Source organism: Macaca nemestrina, chromosome 14 (assembly GCF_043159975.1).
Source record: "Macaca nemestrina isolate mMacNem1 chromosome 14, mMacNem.hap1, whole genome shotgun sequence".
NCBI lineage: Eukaryota > Metazoa > Chordata > Mammalia > Primates > Cercopithecidae > Macaca > Macaca nemestrina.
In genome coordinates this window covers 88,258,736-88,266,363 of record NC_092138.1, presented here as the reverse complement: position 1 = coordinate 88,266,363, position 7,628 = coordinate 88,258,736, and the positions used below count along the sequence as shown (strand labels likewise).

The following is a 7,628-nucleotide window of genomic DNA, read 5'->3' as shown; positions in this document are numbered from 1 at the left end:
AATTCATGTGATGTGAACTTCACTTTGAACAATACTAGCCATCATCAAAAGTAACAGGTTTATGGGGACTATGGTAGTCAAGTGTTACTGTGATTATGTTGCATAAAATCTTGGTGATTTACAGAAAAATCATGAATCTCTCACTAGTTTATTGGTTGACTACAAAGTTAGCAGAGGGAGCCCTCTGCATCATACTGTGTTTCAGGTTCACGTAAGAGGTGTTTCATTCTGGACCCCGGGGCTATCCAGGGAATGTTCTTCTAATGGAGGGGAAGAGAAGTACAAGAGGCCAAGGCAAATGAAGTAAGCATATTTCAAGCCTCTGATTATGGCATGCCTGCTAAAATATGATGGACCAAAGTAAGCCACATAGCCACCTGTTCTACTTGGAGATTTATCAAAGCCACATGACAAAGGACATCAGTGTATAACTCTTAAATAGAATAAGTAATAAACAGAAAAAAAAACCATTCTACCACAAGAACCATATTGAAACTGGAAAAATTAAATAAAGGTCCTTTTATTTCAGATGATTATGAAATCTTAAATTATATTTCCCCATGATCTAATTGAGGTACATACTCAGTATTTTCTGATCCTGAAGCAGTTGCTCTTGTTATTTTTTTTTTATATATTAACCCATTTATTAGCTTGCTGTTTATTGATTGCTTCTCGTGTCTTGGCAACCTGGTAGCTCTTAATTTCACAAAGGGTATTCTCATTTTACTTTAATTATTTTTGATAAATTGTCAAGTTACAGATAACTCCTGATTTAATCCATGGATTATCATAATATTGCTCCCCTAGACTGTGTAAAACAACATATATGGTCAATGCTATGTAATTTTATTGTCCTAATTTACAGTTGTTGTTGCTACTGTTTAAACCAGTTCACCAATGAGTCACCTCTCCTACTTCTTTCCATTTTTCATAAAGAAAAGTTCAGAATCCCTTACTTTTCTATCAGAAATATTTCTGGTGGACTGCCACAGTGAATGGCCATATTAATACTTGTATTTCATCTTTTTTATTCATCCCTGGATACAGGTTATGAAGGCATGTACTTGGACATTCTAGGAAGTGACTAAATAGAAGATGAAAGACAGTGATAGAACCATAAGCTGTCCTGGTAGAGTTTCAGCTAGTCAGGTTTTGAGCTGAGTACTGAAGTGTCCTTTGCACAGTTCTACCACAGTTGTGTTTGGGAGGAAGAGTTGAGGTGGGAAAACAATTTGATATTCAAAATGTGAGCTATTCTTGGAGCATATGTGCTGTGAAATGAGTTATCTGATCCTAATTTAAAGAACATTTACCGAACACCTATGTGTTTGGCACTGTTCTAAGCTCTGGGGATGTAGCAACAGACAAAATCCCAGCCCTTATGGAGCTAACATTTTAATGAAATCTTAATGAATAAATAATTTCCAAAATAAGACTCCTATTGATGAATCTTCAATGGCTGCTTTTACTGGTCCAGACTTATAGCCAGACCTAGAGAAAAAATAGGATTTGTTCCATTAAAAAAAAATAGATATTAGCAGTGAGGATAACCTCAGCAGGTTGAAATACCTCAATTCAGAAAGCTGATATTGAAGATACAGAAATAGTAATAACGAGTGTGTATTATTTTCCAAGTTGACCTGATTATAAGATTACACATTTCTAGACTATTCCTCTAGAGGTTTTGATTCAATATGCCTTGGGTGGGTCCTAGAATCAGGATGATTAATAACAGATGGCTCAGTGATTCTTATAATCAGACATGTTTGAGAAACACTGCAATAGGAGAAATGAAAACATCTGTCCAGCCTCTCAATCTCATTTTCTTTAATCCTCACAACAACCTTGCATTATAGAGATTGTTGTCTTTCTTTCACAGACAACAAAAGTAGTATTTCCAAGATCATACGTTGATAAGTGGAAGATTTAAAATTTGAAACCAAAGACGAAAGTTTGTCTCCAAGGCTCATGCTCTAACACACCACACTTCCTTTTTGTTTGCTTATTGTTCATTATTGCTTTTTGTTCATTCACTCGTTCATTCTTCTTTTTCAAGCGACATTTATTGAGTACTATATCTAGAGATAAGAGAAGAAGAGGAATGCAAATGTGAGTAAACTCCAAGAAACTCAAAGTCTATATAGCATTGTATTTTATTCAAGTTCATAAAACATGTCAAGAAAACTCAAAGGAGAGAAAGGTCAGTTACAGCCATGGAGAGCCTTCCTGGAGGTATCATCTTAGAGTGTGGGTAGGTGGAACCAGAGGGTCAAGCATTCTAGGTGCAGGAACAGCACAAAGAAAAGAGCAGGAATAAGAAAACACAGATTGCAGACAATTGCAGGACTTAAGAGAGGTTTCCACAGCCACACATTCATCTCAGAACATTTAAAGAATGTTTAAGATTGGCAAATTTCACATATATGTCTATATTCCTGAATCCTTTTGAAATATTGGAAGATAGGGAAGTGCAGGGCCAGTTTTCACCTTGAGCACAGTCTGCTGAGGCTAAGAAATAGTTGTCCCCTTCACTAATTCTCTGGAGCCGATGTACACATTCATATTATGTGCTCAGCTACTGTGTGTATTTGAGCTCACTATCCTCTGAGCAGAAGATGTGGAGTAAGTGACAACAAATGAAAGTAGAAAGATTGGATCATTTGCAGAGTCTTTCTCCAGGAAACCAGTAGATTAAAAAGCCAACGGAAGATACTGAGCCTGTCTGCTGTTAGCTGCTTGAACAAGCCTTTAGCACCTCCCTCTGAGGGTAGATGAAGCCAGGATGCAATGACAGCCCTGGACAAGTTTGCTCCTGCTTAAAAATTTACTGTCTGCTAAACCTGCTGGCAGATAGTTCTCTAGACAAAAAGTGGCCATATAGGAGGAGTGTGGGGCTATTGGCCAAACAGCCTTTACTTAAGAAGTGAAACTAGTGGATGATTAGTGAAGTCCTACTTCGCCATTATTACCCTGGGGCCTGTTCTGTCACTTAAATGTTAGCTTTATTTAGCCAGCCAGGGAGATGATAATGGCTCACTGAAGGGGGAAATCCATGAATTTCTAAGATTGGTTTGGCATTTTCTTAACCTAGAGATAAATGCTAGGACACATAGCAAGAGAAGAGAGGGAAAAAAGAGGGAGAGAGAGTGAAAGCAAGCAAGAGAGAGAGAAATGCAAAAAGAAAAAGTCAACGAATATTTATTAGGCACTGACTATGTGCCAGACACCTTTCTTAGTGATCAGACTGGTGGCTGTATAGTAGAGAACAAGCTAGGCATTATATATATATATATGTATATATACACACACACACACATACACACACATATATATACACATATATATACACACACACATATACACACACACATGCTAGGCATATATATATACACATATATGAAACCAAAGACAAAACTTTGTCTCCAAGGCTTATGCTCTATCACACCACACTTCCATTTTGTTTGCTCATTGTTCATTATTGCTTTTTGTTCATTCACTCATTCATTCTTCTTTTTCAAGTGACATTTATTGAGTACTATATCTAGAGATACAAGATAAGAAGAGGAATGCAAATGTGAGTAAACTCCAAGAAACTCCAAGAAACATATATATACATATATATATATATGCCTAGCATGTGTGTGTATATATGTGTGTGTGTGTGTGTGTGTGTGTATGACAAATACTATTAAAAGCTCTTTACCTGAATACCAAAATACAAAAATGTGAAGTCTCTGAGTCAGTTGAGTCAAGAATAATTGGAAATTAGGTAGTCAGAACCAGCCAGCTGTATGCATCTTAAACACATTTGAAGACTGACTCTAATTCTAAGAAAAGGGTAAAAGAATATTAAGTCACCTCTGGGCAGTTGATGTAATGGCAAGAGCATGAATTTTGAAGTCATCAGTTCCACAATTTAAACTCAGCTTTACTGTTTACAAGTTCTGCAGTAACTAGCAAATTTCTTGGAGCCTTACTTTCCTCTCATAAAATGGGAATCACAATTTTTTAATGATACCACAGAGTTTGTGTGAAGATCTAATGAGGCTGCATTTTCAGACATACAGTAGGCACTTTATAAATAAGAAATCATCTTCCCCTCTTCAGCTCTCTTAGTGACATGGTCCAAGTCATTAGCAGTTCTGAATAGTTGTATCCAATGTGGACAATAAGAGGAAAAAAATCAGAACTTTAGACCTCTAAATGAAAGCTAATGAAAAATAAATGTTCTCTTACCTCTTTATTTGGATGTCTGCAAATTATGTCTCCTGATGCATGCTGGATCCTCTGCTATTCCATGACTTCAGACACTGAACTTTGAGTCTTTGTCACATCAGCAGTGCCGAGTAATTCCACACAGAAGTCTGACATTTACAGTTGAAAAAAATAAATTGATTAAAATTCAACAGGCATGTAGTGTTCAGCATTTAAAGGTCGGGGAATCTAGGGAACTATCAACTGTAAGATAATTCAACATTTAACGCAGGTGGGGGCAACTAGGATGTGTTTCTCTCTTTTGACACCCCAGCATTTGACTGCTGGGAACATAATTGTGGCAAATTTAATTACAGCCTCAAGACGGGCCATCCATCTTTACAGGGCCTTAGCAGCTGGGCTTCCCAAGAGTAAGAAAAGACCAATTTGACTTTCCATGGATTATATCTTCACCTTTGTTAGGCAAGACATAATCTTTTTCTTTGCCTGAGCTCTCTGAAGCTGCCGTTCTTTTCCTTTTGATATTCCCAGGATGACTACAAGCCAGTTTGTCATTAGCTAAAAAAGGGTGAAAGAAGAGACACCTGTAGACCAGGAAATCTGGAGCTTGACTTACTATGCTCCATGCTTGACTATTACGCCGGCATGGTGAATATCCTCCTATTTATGGTACACAGCAAATGTCTAGCATAAGATGAGCACATAGTAAGCCTGCAATAAACATTTGCTGATGTAATGAATTAAAAGACCACATTCCAAATTTAGACTCCTTTCGATACTATCGGGTCACAGTCAAGTTACTTACCCACTCTGGTCCTCAATTTTCACCTCAGTAAAATAGGGACAATAATTCCTGCTTCACAATTGCTATGTTGTTTGTCAATTGCCTATTAACATTATATTTCCGCTACCAGACAGTGAGCTGCTTTAATGCCTTTAGGTCAGTACACCTCTCCACTCCCTACAGTGCCCAGCACAGTGCCCAGAAAAGGGTAGGTATTCTACAGATATAAAATGAATTAGAATCCATGCCATGCAGCAGCAAGAGTACTGAAATGGAATGCAAGTAATCAAGGGTCTACATCTCTATCCTATCACCAATGTTTGATATGACCTGTAGGTCTTAATTTGCTCATCAGTCAGATGAAGGATTAATGTTAAAAATCTCCAAGGTCCTATTGAGTTTTGTCATGCTTTGATCTTTATTCTTGATTTAATCAGTATTTTATTCATTAGGGCATATTTATTAAGTCTCAGTAATGACTTGAAATTATAGCAAATAAAAGAGTTGTCTTGTGAAGACATGAAATGACTACAGGGTGACAAGACTGCTTTCTGCAAATATCTAAAGAGTATCATGATGGAACTGCTGATCACTTTTTCTCATTTTTGCTAAGAGGTATGGGCTTTGGTTATTGTAGGCAAACATGCAATTAGGCACACGGAGAGATTTCTTGATTACTTCAGGGATAAAATGATGCCCACTTTCAGTTTCCTTTACAGGTGAGAGCTAGAGTCCCAGATGAGCCAATCAACGAATCAACAAGTATTTGCTAAGTCTGCTTGCTGCTCATTTTCCTCTTCATGACATTTTACTCAAAGTATGGATCATGAACCACCTGTATTAGAATCACCTGGAGCTCATGTTAAACTATAAATTCTTAGATTCAATCCTTCTGAATCTGACTCTCAGGGGCTAATGTCTAGGATCTGTGTTTTAATAAGCTCCCCAAATGATATTTCTGTACCTCCTAAAGTTAAACAAACACTGTTCTTGAGTTTAATGGTCTTTAGCAATACTTTTTCCCAACCTGGTGGCTATTAAACTAATAACAATGGCAGATGCCATTTGTTGAGCACAGTGAGCCAAATATCTTACCTATATATTTACAACAGTTACACCCACCCTATGAGGTAGATATTGTCCTCACCTAAGAGATGAATAAATAGATGCTGAATGGCAAAGTGACACAACCAGAAAGTGGCAAGATCAAGGCCTGAACCCAGGCCTGACTCTCAGTCCACCATCCCACAGCTGCTTTCCTGAAATCCTGGCTTCTGTAAAGGGCATTATGTCAGAATCATGTTCTTCAGCCATGACCTTGCTTGCTTCTAAAGAAGGAGAAGAGGTGAAGGTGGTCACAAAGATGCAGGTTCATCCATATTCAGCTTGTTCTGTTAGCTTTGACTTCCAGAGAGAAGTCTGAACAAGAGATGGATCTCTAACTCCCTGCAGAGATCCTAAAGTATGATTTCTCAGAATATAGACTTTTCCACCTTTCTTTCAAGGATGATGTGGGATTTGGTGTGTGATCATGTGATCTTACTATGACCCCCTACAGGTTATTCAAAGGACAATAAGCTGATGACTGCCATCACAGATCTCAGTACACACGAAGGACTCCAGGGAGCCACTTTTAAATGGTCCCATTTGCATTGCTCATTATAATTGGAAAAAAAAAATTCTCTCTTGGACTCTCAGCTTCTGGAGGTCAGCAAAGGCCATGGAGGACTGCCCCTCCTGGCTTTGAACAAGAAAGGCTAATAGACAGTTAATTAGCTAGCAGTCCTGACACTTTCACAGTGAAATTATCAAATAACCATTTGTGTCCATTATCAATGATTACCTGACAGATGCGTCAGAAATGGAAGGCAAATTTGAGACAGATGAAGTAGACCAGTAGTGTGAAATGCAGGTAATTTCAGGAGACTCTTCCTTAATCTTTCCTCAGCATCCTGTAGATGGTTGGGACACAGGTTCAAATTTATTTATTTATTTTTATTATTATTATTTGTGTATGTGTGTGTGTGTAGAGGCAGAGTCTCACTTTGTCGACCAGGCTGGAGTGCAGTGGCACGATCTTGGCTCACTGCAACCTCTACCTCTCGGGTTCAAGCAGTTCTCCTGCCTCAGCCTCCCGAGTAGCTGGGATTACAGGGGCACGCCGCCATGCCCGGCTAATTTTTTTGTATTTTTAGTAGAGACAGGGTTTTACCGTGTTAGCCAGGCTGATTTCAAACTCCTGAGCTCAGGCGATCCACCCGCCTTGGCCTCCCAAAGTGCTAGGATTAAAGGCGTGAACTACTGCACCTGGCCCAGGTTCAGATTTTTAATGTGCTTCCAACTTGATTTTTTTAAGGGTGAAATGTCATCTGGACTAGTTTAGGGAAAGCATTACAGAGGCAGGGAAATGGTTAGAATTCACTTCTCACTGTTGTTTATTCATTCAGCTGAAATTTATTGTCAGGTTGTTGGGTGCTGCAGAAATGACTAAGAGTCCCATTTTGGAAGAGCTCATGGTCTTATAAAGAAGAAAAACAAACCTACTGCTGATATTGAATTCTCAATTTTAGAAGAGATTACAGGGCAGGATTATCTCCAAAAAAAATAAATAAAACCAGATAAAATTAAG

General features: G+C 38.2%; 1 long non-coding RNA gene across 1 annotated transcript; it reads right to left on the bottom strand.

The window, feature by feature from the left end:
• Positions 1-1,826: 1,826 nt before the first annotated feature.
• Positions 1,827-6,937, bottom strand: LOC105487116 (uncharacterized). The gene is made up of 4 exons (XR_011613100.1): positions 6,843-6,937; positions 6,147-6,327; positions 4,237-4,364; positions 1,827-2,078 (listed from the first exon to the last, which is right to left on the bottom strand). It is a non-coding gene; the product is annotated as an uncharacterized lncRNA (long non-coding RNA).
• Positions 6,938-7,628: the final 691 nt, after the last annotated feature.